This window comes from Cryptomeria japonica, chromosome 4 (genome assembly GCF_030272615.1).
Source record: "Cryptomeria japonica chromosome 4, Sugi_1.0, whole genome shotgun sequence".
Classification (NCBI taxonomy): domain Eukaryota; kingdom Viridiplantae; phylum Streptophyta; class Pinopsida; order Cupressales; family Cupressaceae; genus Cryptomeria; species Cryptomeria japonica.
Genome location: NC_081408.1, coordinates 85556945 through 85579426, shown reverse-complemented (window position 1 = coordinate 85579426; position 22482 = coordinate 85556945). Strand labels below are relative to the sequence as shown.

At 34.9% G+C, this 22482-nt stretch overlaps 3 non-coding genes and 2 pseudogenes across 3 annotated transcripts; 3 read left to right on the top strand and 2 right to left on the bottom strand.

Annotated features, from left to right (window-relative positions):
- Positions 1-72: 72 nt before the first annotated feature.
- Positions 73-4064, bottom strand: LOC131055748 (laccase-11-like; annotated as a pseudogene).
- Positions 3054-3126, top strand: TRNAE-CUC (transfer RNA glutamic acid (anticodon CUC)). Its single transcript has one exon. It is a non-coding gene; the product is annotated as a tRNA-Glu (tRNA).
- On the top strand, positions 3749-3822 carry TRNAV-CAC (transfer RNA valine (anticodon CAC)). The gene has a single exon. It is a non-coding gene; the product is annotated as a tRNA-Val (tRNA).
- Positions 3957-4028, top strand: TRNAM-CAU (transfer RNA methionine (anticodon CAU)). The gene has a single exon. It is a non-coding gene; the product is annotated as a tRNA-Met (tRNA).
- Positions 4065-14558: 10494 nt separating the features above from the next.
- Positions 14559-17336, bottom strand: LOC131055760 (laccase-11-like; annotated as a pseudogene).
- Between the last annotated feature and the right edge of the window lie 5146 nt (positions 17337-22482).

The following is a 22482-nucleotide window of genomic DNA, read 5'->3' as shown; positions in this document are numbered from 1 at the left end:
CTCATCTTAAATTGCATTGATAAGTCAGGTCTATTGACAAAATTAGTACAATTTGAGATAAACCCAATAATACTAGCACTTTGGAAGATCTTTTGGAAGAGGCAATATGGATTGATTGGGAACATTTTCATTCTCCACCAAGAATGCCATCTTCAATACCCACGTTGTGTGCACTTACAGATGGTAATTCATGAACCACACCCATGTGTGCATTTCAATTCAATAATTAGATGACATAACTATATACAAAGGAGTGAGGGGAAAATGAAAGAATATGGTGCATACCTAGGTTGTCATCTGTAAAATGGATGGTAGTTGACCTGCCTGTTGACACTCCCACTGTATTACGCTCTGATGAGTCTACTAAATTAAAGCTTGTTGGGTCTTTATTTGGGTTGTAGCTACCAAAACCTATACCCACTATGAAGAAATTGAAACCATGGAGATGAATTCGATGGTTATCCACAATCAGGACGCTAGTGTCCTAAAGAATTAATTGCACTGTTGAATTGTATGAGAGACAAGTGAGTCTTGTTCCTTGGGAAGTTAACAGGTTATTTGGCACTATGCCTGTGTAATTGAAAGGATTGGGAGGGTTGTCTGGGAAATCTTTTGTGAAAACCCCTTTGATGTTGTTATAATGTGCTTGCAGAAGGGCAATGGTGGGCATGACAAAGCTTACATTGTTGATTGAAGCAGATGCACGGGTGTCATTTATGCAGGATGAACACAAGTCCAATGCCAACCCTACTGTGAACAACAAATTGCGGTCTACTATCTGCGGGACTTTTGCAGGGTATTGGGCAGAATTTAAGCTCTTGATGGAGTTATTAAAATTGGAGGCAAATGTCGTATCATTGGGAGATGGGATTTGAGGCATGACAATCATGTTGGAGGAAAAAGAAGAACTGGGTGCATTGATATATTGCAAGATTGCAGTGGTGGTTATGTTGTCTGCAGGAAAAGGGGCATCCATAAAGGGGCGAGCAGCGATGAAATACCTGCTAGTTTTTTTGTTTGCATGGAGCAAAATGTTTATCGTTTGTCCTGGAGCAATCACCACGGATTTGCTGTCAAATGGTTTGGTGTACACTGCATTCGCCTCAACTACTTTGAGATGGTGACTTGCCACATCGAAGAAGAGCTCATCGTTGAGTTCAACATTGATTATTTTCAGCAGGTATTTTTTGCCCTGCTCAACTGGAAGAACAAAAGTATCTGCAATACAAGGGAGATCACAATCTTTTATGTGATTAGGTGGTTCATCTAAAATTATACTAATAAGACCATACATTAATCTGAAATCACAGTAATAAATATGCTATACAAATGGACTATGCTAGTATTACTCATGTGAACCATCTAAATAGATCAAAACTTAAGTGTGTTGTTGAAATCAAACCCTGAAACAGAGAAGTCTAATGAAAAGAAATTTATTTGAGACTGACTGCTTGTTTTACCTTTGATAGGACATGTGAAGGTGCCTAGTGGACCTGGTTTTCCATTAATGGTGTGAGTATCAGACACATTGGGTGCTCCTCCTGACTTAAGTGTTGCATTTATAACAGCTTCCACATTTGCATTCCACCACTCCCTTGCATTCCTAAGAAGCATAACTTAGTAATCGTGTTATATGCCATGACTAATCATGAAATCATATCAAATACAGTTCAATGGTTGATATCCCTTTCACTAACCTAGAATCAATGTGATTTCTTTATGTGGTTTGGGGATGGATAAGGCACATTTAGTTTGGATAAAATAACAAGGGCTCCATAGACTGTCGCTCACAACCATAGAATATGAGCATGCCAAAAGAGTGTCCCTTGTTTCCCAGTGATGGTGAAGTTGTAAGTATAAGACTGCCCAGTTTGAATGGGGCATTGAGTAATATAAGAAGGCCCATCAACCCATCTTGTCCAGAGTCATCATATACCATGCCTACAATGATAATTTCAACCATAATTCAAACCCATTTCAAATTTTTATAATTATGAATCAATATTAGTAATACTAGACTATACTAGTAATACTAGACTATACCAGTGGATTGAGAGATTGTATTTGACATGATTGGTGAGTTTGATGAGCACTCTATCACTCTCCCTAGAATAAATAGTTGGCCCTAGGAACTGCCCATTCACTGTGACGATGGGTTTTGTATGACACAATCTGCTAAATTATTCTTGAATTTTTTGTTAGATATAATTATGTCGAGAGGTATACAATGACATACAAATATTCATAAATAAAAAATTGATTTTGAATAAATTTGACGTGTAGATGACAGGTAAATGCATGCATATTTTATTGTCACTTGTCTCTCACTATATGAAACTGTTACATTATACTGTTACATTTTTAATGAGAGTGAAAGAGTGCAACATTAATCAGCTCCATGTCCTTGATAAGTAATAAACATGCAAGACAATTATGTGATATCTCTATTTTATTTCTTAAAACCAAGATAGAAGGATGACACCACTTGTAACCACTTGCATATCATTCATAAGATTGAATCTTAAACTGGTCTAAGAAAAGTTTCCAATAGAATGAACAGGAGCAGCACTAAGGGCAGGTCCCCATGCAGCTGCTAAGCTTATTTTTGCTAGCAGCCACTGCTTAACATTTTTAGGAGCAATTTATATAGCTGGTGGCCCCATGGATATTTAATTTTACTGCTTATCTTTGAAGCAATTACCTTATATTTTAGTTTTAGATGAAAAAATGTATGTAATAATTTTGGAGTAAATTTAGGAGAAAATATTGGAGGCAAATAAAAAGGAGGGAAAGAAATTTGTGGAGCCACATATCATTTTTCTCAATAAGCAGTTGCTGCTTATTTACAGCCCCCCCTTTTTTTCAAAGCTCCCCCCCTTTTTTTCAAAGCTTATTTTTAATTTCTAAGCAGTAGCTGCTCCACTAAAATAGGGAGAGATTCCAATTTATCCAATTCTCTTAAATAAAAATTTGCATGGGGACACATCAACTGCTTAAATTTAAGCAGATAATGCAGTTAAGCAGCTGCATGGAGACAGGGGGTAAGCATTTAATCCGTTGTAGTGTAGTTGGTTAGGATACTCGGCTCTCACCCGAGAGACCCGGGTTCGAGTCCCGGCAACGGAAAACTTTTTGCTCTTCCGATCTCAATGTGAAGAAATGACATTTATTCAAAATAAAGTTGTAGCATCTTGTGAAATCTATTGCTTGGAATCCTAACCGTTGGACTACAAATGCATGTACGATTGCGTTTTAGAGGGTTTCACAGGTGATTGGGTAGGTGAGAAGACAAGTATCCTGTGCACGCCACATTGTTTTTTTTTTTTGGCATCCTGTAAATGTTTCAATTCTAAGAGATTTCCACAATCCATCATACAGTTAAGAGAGTATTTCTGGATTCGATTGTGTGAAAGATTTTTGCATCAACGTTACGGATCACACTCCGTGATCCATCATCAGGGTGAAGAGAGTCGGACGACCCCGTCCGACTCTCTTCACCCTGATGATGGATCACGGAGTGTGATCCGAAACGTTGATGCAAAAATCTTTCACACAATCGAATCCAGAAGGGTCGTCCGACTCTCTTCACCCTGATGATGGATCACGGAGTGTGATCTGAAACGTTGATGCAAAAATCTTTCACACAATCGAATCCATAAATACTCTCTTAACTGTAAATGTTTGTTGAGATTTTATTAATGTTACAAAGATTCTCTGTCTAATATATTGCATATCATTTAATAAAATAGTCTGGGTGGTGTAGTTGGTTATCACGTTAGTCTCACACACTAAAGGTCCCCAGTTCAAACCTGGGCTCAGACAAGGTTCAATTTACTTTTAGAATTTTACTAAACGAATCGTCCTAAATTAGTCACTGCAACAATGCTCTCTTCACTTACTCCTTGCTCTCAGACATGGGAAGTCCGTCAGTTTAATAAAACCCTTCATATCAACACATCAGAGTGGCGCAGCGGAAGCGTGGTGGGCCCATAACCCACAGGTCCCAGGATCGAAACCTGGCTCTGATACGAAGTTGTAATCAGCTGAGGCTTCCGTTTTTCCATTTTGTATTCTGTTATTTTCAAGATTATAAGCTCAATGGTTGTGACAGGGAACACAAGCCAAGCATCAGTGGAGGAGTAATTTCATTTCAATTTCTATTGTAAACTGAAAATTTTGATTGCCACTTAATACTTAACAGGGGTGGTGGCACAGTGGGCTAGCGCGTAGGTCTCATAGCTGATATTGGGTAATGCTGAGGTCGAGAGTTCGAGCCTCTCTCAACCCACTTAACGTTTTGCTACTGTATTCAACTTGGAATTTTGCTCATATCTTATATCAGTTGTTGCACTTCCCCATAAAAAAAAGTTTCGGCTACTGTTGTACATTTAAATAAATAAAATCTGTAATACTTTATCTAGCAAAGAGTGCATTGAATTGTAGTTCTCGAAACTGGATTTTCCTTCCACATACCCTGAAAGCATACACAAAGTTTCAACTGGGTGTATGCAAAATGTAAAAGCATACACAAAGTTGCAACTCAGTGTATGCAATTTTTGAATTTAATTGTGTGAAACTGTTTATTTGTTTATTTATAATTGATTTTTAAATTCAAAAAATTTTGTATCGATGTTTTAGACCAACTTCATAATCTAGGGGAAGGGGAAACAATCCAGTAGTTGAGCGCATTCCAATTCTTGTGATAGAAGTTGTTGATTTAATACCCCCATATTTCCTGATTTAATGTTCAACTTGTGTACAACATTGCACCAATAGTTGTATGATAAGTAACAATAATTGAATGAAATATACTATTTGTTGTGAAAAGTAACCAATCATATGATGCCACATCAGCTGCACAAGTATTGGGGTCCTTTTGCACACCTATTGGTCTCACTTTTATTGGGGGCTATTTTGGACACCTTGGCAAAAAGCATGCTGATGTGGCCCTGAAACCTTAGTTATAAGTAGCGGACTTGCAGTAGAATTTTGAGAAGTGCAAAGTTAGGGTGCACAACTACTCGGTCCTTTCCCCTATCAAGATGTAAGAAAACTGTGATTAAAAAAATAACAAATTGATTTTACCTCCTAAGCAATATTGTTGTGAACAAAACAAGAGTAAGTCACAATCTTTTAAGATAGTGGCAAAGATGGTAAAATGATAGTGGTACTAATTTATTGTTTAGGTTGGGGTCTTATGAAAGAGGCCTTCCTAATAAAATTTAGTTGTTGAGTTTTTTCAGGATTATTTGAAGGTCATTTTTTTCATTCGTTAATTTTCATGTTGCTGCTTAAGTATTTATTTTGTTCATCTCATATGCTTTCATATATATGCTTATTTTAGAATTCAAACGCCTTTTAAAGTGAGGGACAAATTAAATAATAAATGTTTTATATCCATGTTGAACTTCCCATTAGTTTTGGATCCATTTTGATAATGTATCTTAACTTGGTTACATAGCATTGATGAAAAATTCTTTGCTAAGTTCACCTCTTTCCTTAATCCTTTATACATCCGATTTAGACATACAATTTCCAAATATTTGACCTTAATTTATCCCTTTTTGCATCCATCTGCAATCATTCACCATTATTAATCATGCATTGCACCTATGATCACACTATTATCCATGCATTTATTCCTTGCCTTGAGAACTATGCTTTTTTTTGTATTGGTTCAATTTAACAATGCATGGGTCAACCTTAAGCTACATTAAAAAATTCAAGTTTCTATGATGAACTCTTTTTCACTAGGCATTGCAAGCCAACCGTTCCTATATGTAAATGTGTGACTATTCACTATGTCTTGGTAATTGAAAACACTCATTTGTGTAATTAATCCATGTCTAATAAAAATAATTCATCATATGAACGTTTAAATTTAAATATTAAAATGTGCACATCTATAGGGTTAGTGCAGGATCAAGGGGGGCCAACAAGTGGCGATGTGAAAAAAATAGCATTCCTCACTCGCCTAAAAATGCGAAAATCCGTGTTGACTTTTTGCTTGGCTTGGGTGTTAGTACACCTTGGCCTGGTAATTACCTATGCAAATCGGATATCGGATAAAACCGGATATTCGATAAAATCAGATATCGGATTTTATCCGATATCCAATTTTTATTTGTAATTTTAATTTAAAAAATATATTATATGTTACGTATTATATAATACAATATAATATAATATAACATAATATTATATAATATAATATAATATAATATAATATAATATTATAATATATATAATATAATACATTACGTATTATATAATATAATAATATATTATATAATATATTATTATATTATATTTGTTATTTAAAAATAATTTAAGTGTTGAAATCGGATATCCGATTTTCTAAGACTTTTATATTTCGACAGTGACAGTCTTGTGAGTCATTTTTAACTCACGGGTCGCGCGAATTCGTCAAAATCCGATATCCGCTATTATATTATATTATATTATATATTATAATATATATAATATAATACAATACATATTATAATATATAATAATATATTATATAATATATTATTATATTATATATATTATTTAAAAATAATTTAAGTGTTGAAATCGGATATCCGATTTTCTGAGACTTTTATATTTTGACAGTGACAGTCCCGTGAGTCATTTTTAACTCACGGGTTGCGCGAATTCGTCAAAATCCGATATCCGCTCCATCCAATATCCAGTGTTTTGACAAAAAATTGCTAAAAAATAGATTTAGAGGTAAGAATTTTGTCGTTTTGAATCATTTTCATTCATTTTTTGTATTTTTTGTGAATGTTTATTTGATTTTTCATTGAAAATATGGTTTTTTTTCATGAAAACTAGGTTTTTTTAAAATCAAATACCTAATTGTTTAAATTTGTTAACTAAATTTAATTGTTTACATTCAATTAGGTTAAAAATGGGGGATAACAATGAAAACACTGACCAACCACAACTGCAACAACCAAACCCTCATTTGCCAAACCCCCCCTCAATTCAAGATTTGATTGCACAAAATTTGAATGAATTGAGGGGGATTGCAGAAGTATATTGTAGGATCCCTCGTCTAAACCCATTGTTTGATCCTCTCATGCCGATCATAAAAAGTATGGAAACCATGACTGAGGAGCACAATGCCACCCTTTTGTGACGAGATTCTATGAAGGAAAAATATGCAGATGGCTTGTCGTATAAGGATATCAAAGATCATGAGATATCCAAAGCCGAAATCGCCTCATTGTTTGTCAATCCCCGTATTGGTCAGCCCGTAGATCCCAAAGAAACAAAACTTTCTATCAAATGGTGCACAAATGATGAGATTGTGAAAAACTTTTGGGATCGTTAGTGGATGGTTTTCGACAAACCACCCAACAACAATCTTGATATCCCCTTCTATTTCATAAAAAAATTGTATGCTGAGTTTGTTTTACGCAAACATGTGAACTACTTTGACATCCAACCTTTCTAGGGTGTAGGTTTAGGTATGCCCCAAAATAGACCTGGGATAGTCAGAGTAGTCTAGGGCCCATATGTCCCCCCTCCTCCTGTTGATCCCCCACTTGCAGTTCAGCATCCTGATATCATTTGTGAGGCTGCTTCACGGACCATATCGGCTATTCACTCTTTGAGTAGCCTTTTGGTTTCTCAAGATGCATCAGTAGCTCAGCCTACTCTTGATGGTAGCAGTGCATCCAATGCCGGTGACACATCATCCTTGACTCCACACATATGTGTGCCCCATAGTTGTGTCATGTGTGGGCACGTATGCTTGGGTCCAGTTGGACAACCCGTTGATACTGTTGTGGACAGTGCAGATTACAAGGTGCATGAGATGCATGATGCACCAGAGGTTATTACACAGACTGGAGGATACCCTGGGGAGTCCTCACATGCTAGAGGCGAGGAGGCATCGTCATCATACATTGATGATGTATTGGTAAGATTTGTGTTTTCATAGTTCATGTTATATTTTAATTAAATATTTATAAATTAGATAATATTAAGTACTAATTTTTATTTACATGGTCTATTTAACAGTTGATGACCGAGGATGAGTTGAGATAGATTCAGGAGGGCACCTTGTCGGCCATTTCATTTGGCCTCGATAGCTTGACGGTACATATATTATTGCACCTAGTTGTTTGTATCTTATTGTACATACATGCTCATCATTTATATTTGTATTAATTAGATTATGTAGTAACTTGCATGTATATCTTATTTTACTCTTGTAGGGGACAAGCAACATGAGTGCAATGCAGTGTGATCTAGGATCTGGTAGTGCAATTGGAGACAAGGGAAAGGTAATTGAATGCAAATATGATTGAATGAATAGTTTAAATAACTTATAGTGATTATACATGTCTAGATATAGATTGATAGTTTCATATACTTGTTGTGTATATATACAGAGAACTCTTGGCTTCACATCCTTGATGACTACACCCAATATACCTGAAGAAGAAGAAGAAGAAGAGATGCCTCTAGTAGATGTGTGTTTATTTTATTATTTGATTAGTAGATATAATTTGTTATTATCAGTGACAATTATATGCTAACTTGTATCAGTCTCATGTTTTTGAACATATGTAGGTTGTGTATCAAAATATTCAAAACATACCTCCTCTACCAAAGACATACATCAAGAGTCCTGCAAAGCTGAAGAGAAAACATGGAGATGAGGTAAACATGAATAGTTCAATTAAATAGTTCATTTTTATGTTAACTTTTCAAATGTGAATTATATAATATAACTAATATTAATCGTGGTTTGTTTTTCTTGTGCAGGATCCTTTAGAGCCGAGCAGTGTGGCAAAGAGGATCAATTTTGATGATCCATCAGCAGCTTGGGATGTTATAGATAGTTTTGGGATGCTTACATGTCTAGTTGGCATGTATATTTTGTATATGGACATACATTCACGTATTTGACATAAATTTTGTTTCAGTTGGCGTTTATGCCATATTTGTGTATGGACATACATTTGTAATCATTTGACATTTTTATATATACAGAAGTTGATATTCGATCATATAAATTGTTGCTCATCTGTGTGTGGTGTTATCATGGAAATCTTTAATCTTCATTCCAATAATTAACAATGGTTAATAATGGCTATTTAATGAACAACACAATTCATTTCATTTCATCGTAAGTGTTGTTTTTATAATGAACAATACAATACAATTTATTTAATCAACAATATAATACAATTCATTCAATGAACAATACAATTCATTTAATGAACAATACCCTACACATTCTCCTATTTTTCCCCCCCACTCGATCGAACGCTCGGGGTCATACCCTACCGGCGTCGTCCCTTGAGCGCCCTAAGTGCTCAAAATTGTCAAACTTTGACGGGCCCTAACTCAAAATCCGTGGCACCTGCGAATAATCCATTTGAACCTATGGGGCCACGAGAGGGGTCCCTACAAAAGCCTATCTCGATATTTCAAGTTTCCCTATGGTTTTATTAGGGCAGCAATTTTTCGGTTGGCAAAAAAATTGTTAGTCTCACTCAATGGAATGTTGTCGCATGGTCGATTTCTCGTTCAGCTCGTCACGATGATGAACCGTCGGCTTCGACATGTCCACTTAGGCATTATTACCCTACGCATGCTCCTATTTTTCCCCCCCACTCGATCGAACGCTTGGGGTCATACCCTACCGACGTCGTCCCTTGAGCACCCTAAGTGCTCAAAATTGTCAAACTTTGACGGGCCCTAACTCGGAATCCATGGCCCCTACAAATGATCTATTTGAACCTACGGGGCCACGAGAGAGGTCCCTACAAAAGCCTATCTCAGTTTTTCAAGTTACCCTACGATTTTATTAGGGTAGCAATTTTTCAGTTGGCGAAAAAATCATCAGTCTCACTTAATGGAATGTTGTTGCGTGGCCGATTTCTCGTTCTTCTCATCGCGATGATGAACCGTCGGCTCCAACATGTCCAATTAGGCATTATTACCCTACGCATGCTCCTATTTCCCCCCCCCACTCGATCAAACGCTCAGGGTCATACCCTACCGGCGTCGTCCCTTGAGCGCTTTAAGTGCTCAAAATTGTCAAACTTTGATGGGCCCTAACTCGAAATCCGTGGCACCTGCAAATGATCCGTTTGAACCTATGAGGCCACGAGAGAGGTCCCTACAAAAGCCTATCTCGGTTTTTCAAGTTGTCCTACGGTTTTATTAGGGCAGCAATTTTTCGGTTGGCAAAAAAATCGTCAATCTCACTCAATGGAATGTTGTCGCGTGGCCGATTTCTCGTTCTGCTCGTCGCGATGATGAACCATCGGCTCCGACATGTCAAGTTAGACATAATTACCCTACACATGCTCCTGTTTTGCCCCCCCACTCGATCAAACGCTCGGGGTCATACCCTACACATGTGACATCCATGAGAGAAGAGCTTCATATGAGAGAAAAGCTTCATTTTATCTCAATACAGTTGTACCTATTTCATTATTAGAAAAAATAAATATACAAAGATTTGTTATTAGTATCCTCTATATTATGGATTTGAATTGATGTTCTCAATTAGTTATTATCTGTTCAGCTTTTCTTCATAAGGCACAACCATGTGCTGGTTATCATATCAAGACAACCATCCATGACTTTCAAAGTAATTGATATTTATTCCTACACCTCACACTCACAAGATTAATAATGAAATGACATTTATGATTCATCAAATGCTGACAAAGTCAAATCAAATTTCAACTTCAAGATGTATACAACATATCATATTCAACTTCAAGATGCATACAACTTACCATATTCAAGCTCATGCCAACCACCACTTGGATATTGTTATATGTCGATTAAAGTACAATATATGTTATAAAACTATATAGTCTTACAAAAAAGCCATCATAGACCATCTATGTCGATTAAAGTACAATTCATTTGTAATAGGGGCACACTCACAATCTGAAGTTGCAAAGCCCTGTGGGAAGCATCAAATTAGAAATTTACTAATCTGACTCATACTACTATCAAAAGCATCAAAGATGCTACTACTAGAGAACACCATGCTCCATTGTGGAGAGAATATTAAGTGCATCTGATGTCAATGTTTGAAAATGAAACAATGTTATTCAATCGCCAAAATCTAAGTGACTTTATTTTATAAACCATTAATGAATAAAAATAGACAAGGTTACCTGAGTGAAAGTTTGATGACCACCTTGACTAGTAGGTGTTGATGTTGAAGGCCCAACATTAATAAATGTCAAATGTCAAATGTTTGATTCAACAGACCACCTTGACCATCAATGTCAAATGTTTGATTCAATAGATCATCTGTCATGACAATTTGATCCACTATAGATGTGTCTTGGCCACATGCATTTGAATCATCTTCATGATAATAAACACAAAAAGACCCACAATTTAATCTCATTAATGCACAAAGGAATATGTACCATCACCAAGAGAGGGTCTTGTCAACGACGAATGATCTAGCATGAACCTATGTTTTTAAGAATTGTTAGTCTACACATAAAATGCATGGATGAACATAAAGGATTTATGACAATCACTTCAACTAAAATGCATGATAATAAATGAAAAGGTGGGATTATATACCATAAAAATACGTCCCTTTGAATTATATCAACAGAACCCACTATGTTGATGCAAAAATCGTAATGTGATACTGTTGTATATCATCAAAAAAGACCTTCATGAGCATAAAGGTTATGCGATAATTATATCATAAAAAAATATCAAATAGTGTTGTCTAATAACAAAAATTGTAAAGCTCATCAAATGCATGATAATAAGTCCTGTTGCAAAAATACGTCCCTTCCAATTATATCGAGTGTACTCGCTATGTGCATGCAAAAACTATGTTGCCAAAAAAAAACGTTCATCAATAAACATGCATTTTGAACACATCCTTAATATACACGTAACAAACTTGAACATTAAGGTTTAATGATCATTGTTTGAAATGAAATGCATGATAAAAAAATAAGGCACCATTAAAGACCTACTACTCAAGTGTGCCTGAAGGGTCATCTCTTTGTTTAAGAGTATCAAGTATTGCTTCATGATCAGTAGTAGTCACTGTCCATAGCAGTATCCAGTGTTCTTGAAGGTCTTGGATTTGGAATTTGTCTTTCATCCATGAGAGGGTCTTCATTTCTAAAGTAATTAGGTGTTACATATGGTTCACTTGGTTGAGCAATTCCACCTTCAACGTTAAAGTTTTCCACATTTTCACCTCCTATGTCAAAATTTTCCACATGTTGAGCATTTTCATTATCACTTTCAACATTTTCAAAATTTTCAATATTTTCACTTTCAGCATTTTCAAAATTTTCAATATTTTCACTTTCAAAATCTACATTTTCATTTTCAATAACTTGTGGCACATTTTCAAATTCAATTTCCTCTTCAGTTGAAGTAACATTAGCAATATTTAACATACCTTGTCTTCTCCTCCTATGACATTCTCTATTTCTTTCTCTATACACTTCAATTTGGTCATTTGAAAGTTTTCTTTTGCGTTTAGACTTCTGATGACTACTACTCCCCATTTCCCTCCACACATGCGCCTTCGTGATTGACAATGTAAGTTTTCACTTTAAGAATCTCCCAAAAGCACAAATTTGTCTCTAGCTATCTGAAAACCCGTGATCCTCAACAGAAAATAGAATATGCAGACTATGGGCCGTTGGAATCTACAGAATGGCCCACAAACCCTTTTTTTCTTGGCTTTTTGTACAAAAAGCGGATATCGGATTTTATCCGATATCCGATTTTAGTACAAAATTTGTGGTCCCCCAAAAAAATTCCTGTTGCCACCATTTATTTGTAATCTGCTACATTGTAGAAATCTAATATTCGATTAAATCGGATATCGGATTTTAGTAGTCATAGAGAGAGAGAGAGAGAGAGAGAGAGAGAGAGAGAGAGAGAGAGAGAGAATTTTTTGGGGACTGCAAATTTTTGTATTAAAATCGGATATCGGATAAAATCCGATATCCGATATATCCGATTTTTGTAGACAAATTTTAAAATTTCCAATTTAGGCTTGGGAATGCTTTGGTATTTGGCTTGGAAGTGACAAGCCTGGAAAGTCAACTGAAAAAATGTGTTTTTCAGTATTCCTTGATTTTCCAGACTTTACACTGGTGGCTGACGACTTTTTTTGTAACCAAAATTGATAAAACAAAAAGGGTTTTTTAAAGACGTTCCCAGCTTTCCAACAATATAAGGCTTGTCTTATTTCAACTTTAATAAATAATTATTATTTATTTTCTAATTTAATTCTGACAATAGTCCTAATTGATATACTGATTGAAAACCACTCATAACTTTCAAACAATATAACATTTTTTGAAACCGAAACATGCGTCACATCCTATGCTTCATCTACTATAGGGAAAAATAAAAAAAATTAAATTTTATAAATTTTTGACCAAGTTAAGGTGGTCAGACGTAGGAGTTTCTAAATTTCTGAACAGCTGTAGTAAAAATTTCATAAATAATTATTTAATTTATAAAAAATTAAAAAAAAATGTGTCACATCTGGACATGAGTCTAATACTTATATTATAAATATTATAAAAAAATATTAAGATTTGATTGTGATTAGGGTGGTCAGACATACGTCTACTTCTTATTTTTTTCCTGAAATTTTAGTACCATTGCATTGACATTTGAAATTTTCATCAAATAGGATTTTTTTTTTTTCCAAAAAACAACTAGTAGCTTAGAAACTAAATTCAATTTTCTATATATTCTCTTCTTACATATTTTAAAAATAATGTTCACAACTTATTCAAATTTTCATGTCAAGTTGCATAACTCTGATTTTCTAAAATTTCATTGCCACTTAAGGGCTTGTTTTGGCACACCATGATCTTACACATACCCTATATTGGAATTAAAATACCTTAGAACCCTGAGGCATTTTCAAATATTGCTAGTCTTAATGTATCATCATACAACAAAGATCATAGAGGAGCAAGTCAATTAATTTTGTATTTGCTTAGATCATAATTGCACCTCATAGGATATTTTTGTTTTGTACCCAATATGATCTCAACTCACTTAAACTTGATCTTCAATTTTTTTTGAGTATGTTAAAATTTCAAAACAATGAACACATCAAAAATATCAATTTGGTAACATTAACAAATCAATTGTGCATTACATTAACATATATCTTTTCTATTGTTCCAAGAGATAAAATTGAACAAAATATTTCTATGCCCTTGCACATGCTCAAACATTTCTTGCTTTTATTCAATTAAACTTAACTTCAAAAAGTAATTTTATATATTCCCAAATTTGATTTGGAACAAGTGGCATATTACAAGACTATTATGATGCGCCAAACTTTTCACACTCAATTATGTAGAAACAATGTAAGACCATTTTTTGTTTCCAAAATATTAATGATAATAAACCAGTCTTAAATAACACTCTTTAAGTCTTGACTTTATTACACGACGCATCTAAAACTAAAATATTGGTGAATAAGTTAAACCACTAAACAAATCAAAACTCAACTTAAGAATGTGTTGTTTAAATCAAACCCTCTAACACTAGCACTTCGGAACATCTTTCGGAGGAGGCAATATGGATTGATTGGGTCCTTTTTCATTCTCCACAATGAATGCCATCTTCAATCCCCACATTGTGTGCACTTCCAGATGACAATGCATGAACCACACTCCTGTGTGCATATCGATTCCACAATCAAATACCATAATTATATCCAAAATGTATAGGAGATGAAGGGAAAATTGAAAGAAAATGATGTTTACCTGGGTTGTCAGCTGTAAATCGAATGGCAGTCCACCCTCCTGTTGGAACTCCCACTGTATTACGCTCTGGCGAGTCTATTAAATTAAAGCTTGTTGGGTCTTTATTTTGGTTGCAGTTGTCGAAACCTGTACCCACTATGAAGAAATTGAAGCCATGCAGATGAATTGGATGGTTATCCACAGTCAGCACGCTGGTCTCCTGAAGAATTAACTGCACTATTGAATTGTATGAGAGACGAGTGAGTCTTGTTCCTTTGGAAGTGAAGAGGTTATTTGGCGTTGTGCCTGTGTAATTGAAACGATTGGGAGGGTTGTCTGGGAAATCTTTTGTGAAAACCCCTTTGATGTTGTTATAATGTGCTTGCAGAAGGGCAATAGTGGGCATGACAAAGCTTACATTGTTGATTGAAGCGGATGCACGACTGCCATTTATGCAGGACGAGCACGAGTCCAATGTAAGCCTAACTATGAACAACAAATTGCGGCCTACTGTCTACGAGACTTTTGCAGGGTATTGAGTAGAATTTAAGCTTCTGATGGCGTTACTAAAATTGGTGGCAAATGCGGTATCATTTGGAGATGGGATTTTAGGCATGACAATCATGTTGGAGGAAAAAGACGAATTGGGTGCACTGATATATTACAAGATTGCAGTGGCGGTTCTGTTGTCTATAGGAACAGGGGCATCCATAAAGGGGCGAGCAACCATGAAATACCTGCTAGGGTTTTTGTTTGCATTGAGAAAAATGTTTGTTGTTTGTCCCGATGTAATTACCATAGATTTGGTCTCAAATGGCTTGGTGTACACTACATCCACCTCTACTACTTTGAGGTGGTGACTTGCCACATCGAAGAAGAGCTCATCATTCAGTGCATCGTTGATTATTCCAGTAGGTATGTTTTGCCCTGCTCAACTGGAAGAACAAAAGTATCTGCAATACAATGGAGATTGCAATATTTTGTTATACGATTACATCATTCATATAACACACTATTTAGCAAGAATGGTAAGAATACTCAGGATCTGTAATTCTTTCTTTCTACTAAATATTGTTTGTATGGTAAGTCTGTGAGCAAATCTCATTAGGGAAGCATAAGTAGCACATTCTAAGCTTCCATTTGTTTAGGTAGTTTATTTGAAGTCACACTAAGATTAAGAGTAATTTAGTGGTTCAGTGGTTCATATGAATTCACACTAATAAGACCCACACATTAATATGAAATCACAGTAATAAATAGGCTATGCTAGTATGATTCACATGAACCATCTAAACAGATCAAAGCTTAAATTTGTTGTTTAAATCAAACCCTGAAACATTGAGACTGATTGCTTGCTTTACCTTTCATAGGACATGTGAAGGTGCCTAGTGGACCTGGTTTTCCATTAATGGTGCGAGTATCAGACACATTGGGTGCTCCTTCTGATTTAAGTGCTGCATTTATAATAGCTTCCACATCTGCATTCCACCACTCTCCTGCATACACAAGAAACCATAACTCAGTGTTATATACCATGATTAAGCATGAAATCGTATCAAATACAATTCAATGGTCGATAACCCTTTTACTGACCTAGAATCAATGTGATATCCTTATGAGGTTTGGGGAATGGATAAGGCACATTTAGTTTGGGTAAAATAACAAGGGCTCCATAGATTGTTGCTCTCAACCATAGAATATGAGCATGCCAGAAGAGTGTCCCACGTTGTCCAGTTATGGTGAAGTTGTAAGTATAAGATTGTCCAGTTTGAATAGGGCATTGAGTGATATAAGTAGGCCCATCAGCCCATCCTGTACGCAGCTGTCTTATACCATGCCTGCAACCATTATTCAAACCCCTTACAAAGTTTTTAATAATTCTGAAACAATAGTAGTAATGCTAAATCATACCAATGGATGGAGAGATTGTATTTGACATGATTAGTGAGTTTGATGAGCACTGTATCACCCTCCCTGGCATAAATATTTGGCCCAGGGAACTGCCCATTCACTGTGACAATGGGCTTGGTATGACACAGTCTACTAACATTCTTCAATTGTATTTGCACCATCAATTACAAATCCAATCATAGTAAGATCAAGTGTGAATATCAAGATATAATCTGTGTTTGGTTCAGTTTAGGCAAGGTTTGATGCCAGATGATTTTCACAAAATATAATTTAGAATCACATACTTGTGAATTTGAATCTACACAAAAAAATCAAAATCTAGATTTTAGATAAGAACTCATTTTTAAAAGGCTTCGTACTTGTACTAGCAAAGCGTAAACATTGCGACTTAAACAACATAGTCTAAGTTTTGATTTGTTTAGTTCGTTCATCTGAGTAGATGGACTCTACTAGAGAAACTTGCATGATTTCAAATGAACCACCTACATAAATCAAAGCTCAGAATGTGTTGTTTAAACTTGTCCAACATAAACTATAGAATGTACATATACTGATATAAAAGATTAAAGCTCAACATACAATACTTTCAAATTTGAATCCACACCAAATAGATTGTAACAGTCTCAAAGCCAAAAAAGTTTAATGCCTGGTTTTTCCCTCTACCATCCAGACTGAAATAGAAAGAACCACAAGAAAAACTGTCACTGTTTGCAACACTGAGATCACTGCTTTCCCCATTGTTTCTCAAACTTCTCTTTCTTTTCTTTCTTTGTTACTCTCTGTACTCACTAAATTGACTCCTTGGTCCTTTATACATAGCATAAAGTCAGCCACAGACGTAAATCTTAATAAAATATCAGACAAGAGTTTGTTGGGTAACAATAAGAAATCAAAGGGAAACGTCATAAGCAAATATAAATGTTGTTGGACTACGTAACTTATTACTCCACGTCTGGTGCGACCTCAAATTGCTATGTTCTGTAAACCATTTCATCAAATATAGACCCACATTTTCTCTAAAACAATTTTTAGAAAATGTTTTGTCCAACAAACAATGCCTTATGAAAGATTAAATAATGGTACAGATCCCTCAAAATCTACCACGTCAACCTCCATTTTTGGAGCTTAAAGCAAAAGATTTATTATTATGATTTGTCAAGCTTTGGTTGGTTAGACTTGAATATATTGATTGTGAAATTATAAATATTAAAAAAAAAATGAAAGTGAAGAGTCATATGAGAGAAGTGCATGCCCTATAATGTTAGTAACATGTAAATCCAAGCACAACAGTAAACTATAATAAGGACTTTCAATTTATTTAAATTATAAAGTCATTGAAGTAAGTTATTTACAAATAATTAATATTGTAAAATTTAACAATCATATTGATCAAGAATTGTAATAGAATCTATACATTTATGATGTTGAAATCATTTTTCTATTTATTTTATAGGAAATCTATAAATTAAATTGGAAGGAAAATAAATCAAACAATATAAATCAATTAAAGATACAAGAAATTTGCCTTATAGAACCTACATTATTGGGAAGAAAAACTCTAGCAAAAGTGAAACAATGGACCACCTTGTTCGCTATATTTAATAAAATTTTTAATATTAGGTCTTTTGGACATGCAACCATCTTGAAGTAACAATTTTTAGTCCCTAGAATCACTTGATAAAACACTCAACAATTTATTAGAACTCTATTTGAACCTCTTGATAAATAATATAAAAAATAATTTTAATCGATCTCATTAATAATTTTGTGCTCCATGTCTTAATGTGTATCCTTTGATTTTGTTGCAAATTTGAGCTTCTTTGTTACAACATTTTACTTTAAATAACTGTGTGCCCACACATTAAATTTGTATTATGTTTTCCCAAACTTATATCTTATTTCCATGATTCAAGTTTAGACTTATGTTTCTAATCATCTATATTCCTTAGAATTCTCTCATCTACAATTTGGTTCACTTCATATCATTTCCCTTGGTGAATGTCAAATTCCCTCTCAAATGTAGTTGAATGGAGTCTCAAATTTGATAATATTTTACTTTTGCATGACTACCTTTTCTTCTAAGAGTTGAGATAATAGTTAATCAAAATGTCAAAGTTTCTAGCATTTGAAATGCAAAGTATTTCATGTTCTTATGCTTGAGTCCATTATTAAATTGAGTGATAGGGGTTGTGATAGAGATAATGGATTATTGATTTCCTTAATAACATGATCTAAGATTGTTGGAGACTCGTGCACCATTGGGCCATAGTGTGGATGACTTGTCTTATGTATATATATATATATATATATATATATATATATATATATATATATATATATTTTTATATATTTTTATTTATTGGGATGAAGTTTGTCTTAAGAAGAATTTCACTTATGGTCTTTGCATACATTCTTATAGGTCCCAATTTAGGGCATGTGCACAAAGATGGTGGTCAGAAAAGTGGACACCACCCAAAAAAAACTTGGAAAAACAAGCAGCGCGTATGCGGTTTTAAAATTTAAAATTCTTGCGTACGCGCTTAGGTTTGTTCTTCCCGAGCATAGAAAAGGTAGCACGTACGCACTAAGCTTAGGAAACTGAGCGCGTACGCACTACGCCTAGGAAAATTAGCGTGTATGCGCTACTTATAGGAAAATGAGTGTGTACGCGCTAATAATCCTAGTAAAACCGCATACGCAGTGCCTGATGAAAAAAGTTTAAAAAAAAAACTGGGTCCTCATTTACCCGAAAAGCGCATTTTTTACTTTCTTTTTTTCCCATTTTTTAAGCTAAACCGCGAACGGGGTGCAAAATTTGTCCTCGGGCTATGGATCAAGGTTAGTTTTTGTTTTTTTTGTCTTTCTTTTTGGTTTATGCAATTTGTTTTATATTTTGAATTTAATTTCATTAATTTTGATTAGGTTTTTTCATTTTTTGTTTCAAAAACCAGATTCTTCTAATCCAAAACAAGAACAACCAAATGCACCTCCTCAAAACCCAGAAGAACAACCAAATGCACCTCCTGAAAACACACAAGAACAACCCCCAATTCCTCCTTTTGACCGCACAGTCGAAACACAGAAAGAATTAATTAATCAGTTAGGGCAAAATACATCCAAAATCAATAGACTGATTGTAAAATTGAAAACTTCTGAACTTGACCATCATCAATCCCTTGCCACTAGCCTAGAAACATTAGCTAGTGGTGCCATAGCTGTTTCCACTGAAATTACCAAATGGGGAAGCTTTAGGGATAGGTGTCGTCAATTCTATGCCAATGGGCTATCATACGATGGAGTTAAAAACAAAAATATTTCTAAACAACAAATATGTGCCCTTTTTGTTGACCCCAAAACTGGTCAGTCATTACCTCCTAATGCAAAGAGGTTTCCCATACATTGGTGTACCAATGTGCAGATGAAGAATCTTTTTTGGCAAAGGTGGTGGATGGTCTTTGACGATCCACCTTGTAATAATTATGAGGTACCATTATATTTTTTGAGAAAAATATATTGTGAGTTTGTGCTCAATGTGCGCCCAAATTATTTTGACATGAGAGAGTTTCATGGTAGAGGTGGTGGCTCTGCCCAAGATAGACCTGGAGCGCGTAGGCAATTAGCCGCAGAGAGTCATCGCCCCCTAGCACCCAAACCCAAGGTGCATCAGGTTGTCCCATTAGAGTTGAAAGAGTTGATGGAGCTACAGACTCTTTAGGCAGCCACAACATTGACTGGTGCCATCATCCAGCACAGGACATCATTTGCACACCCTATTGTATTGGATGATGAGCCATTAGAGGGCGACACAAAGCCCATCGAGCATATGTGTGTCAGTTGCTCGGGGATATGCTCAGGGATAGATGATGCAGCCGATGTAAATAGATACTCATATCATCTATGCATGATTTGCGGTTGTAGATGTCAGGCTCACACGGTTGAGGATATTGCACTGACAGATGAGTTGATGGACATGGTGTTTGCCCATGAGCCACAGACACAGGTGTGTTGATTTGAATTCATAACATTTTATTTATCAGTCACTTTAATTTTGTAATTACATAAATGAATTTTCATTTATACATCGATTTAAATTGAGACAAATAATATGCATTTCAGGATGCAGTAGCGGTATCCCATACACCTCCCCTAGTTACCACAACTGCAACTTCGATGCCTGAGGTATAAATTTTGTAACATGTTAAAATAGAATAGTACACTTTGAATTCAAAAAAATACAAGATATACTAACTATCTTTAATGCTTGGTCCAATTTCTAGTTTGTAGGTGTTGACAGGGGACGAAATGTCCCAGATTGATGACATCACACTGTCGGCAATCGATTTTGGCCTACAAGGCTATACAGTATCATATTTTGTACAACTCTTTTTATGTATTGTTTTGATGGAATATGCAAGTCATTTCATTTTAGATTTTTAAAATTATGTTTAATTTATTATCTATACTAATATCTCATGTTAATTTTCTGTTTTTAGGGCACCCCCTCCGCGTCTAGGGCTCGTCCGAAGAAAAAGAATATCTCAAAGACACCAAAACATGTGAAGAAGGTAATTGAACACATTTTTAGTTGTACAATTGTTTGAAAATGTTGAAATCAAGTATTAGTTGGGGTTTGTAGATTGATTAGTGTTTTTTGTCTATTTTACATGTATAGCGGCCATTGAGCTTTGTGGATATGTTGAATGCACCTGATTCGCCCATGAATCAAGAGAGGGTGGAGGTATGTATCTCTACTTTATTTTCTTGATTTCATGATTATATGCACGCGTACATATGAACTTGTGATATATTATAATCTTATATTTTTTCATACAGCAAATATCCATACCTATTTCGTCAATGGAGAACCCTCCTCCTTGCACTGGAGAAGCATATCAGGATCCGATACACTTTTGTTTGATATGTAAAATTAATTGTTTTCAACCTTCAATACTTATCATTATATTAATTGTATTTAATCTTTGTACATTTTTTGTATAGGTAATAGTGACCATTTCTACATCGATGGTGAGCCATCCTCAGTCCATTGGAGAAGCATCTGAGGCACAAGTACGTCATTGTTCTCTATATTATAGCTTTTAAGTGTTTTTGATATATTTATGTTAGTACATTGTATTAATTGTACATTTAATCTACAATAGACTCCTTCGTGGTACAACCATAACGTGGATCCATTTAAGTATGTCTTCAAGAAAACTCCTAAGAGTGACAAGGAGAGGAGAGCGAAGACATTAACTCTTGGATTAGCCGATGAGGTAATCTACATTTCAATTGCAAAGGAATTAAAGTTAAATGCATAGTTATGATGTCAATTGTGATCTATTTTCTACAAAAGAATTCTAACTTGGCTTTTGAATTGTGGTTTTGTAGCCATCTACAGAGCCGCGTACTGCACCGAAGAGGCTTGATTTTGATGATCCACCAGAAGTTTAGGATCATAGAGTGTTATTTTTGGTCATAGAATGACCAATACATGTAGATATATTCTACATTTTTATTGTATATCGATATGGACATGGCATATGCCACATTTTTGTAATACTTGTATTGACTTGGCAGACATGCCTTTTTATATATATATAAATATCGATATTCGATCCAATAAATGTGTAATGAGTTTTTGTATTCGTTGTATTTTTTTGGTTGTCCTTTTATAAATTTAAATGAATATTTGTATATGTAATCAAAAATATGAATATAAACAACAAAAATATATGATATAAAGCATTGCAATCGTGGAATATGATTTGATAAAATTTCTAAAATGTTGAATTAACCATACAAAACTCCTTGT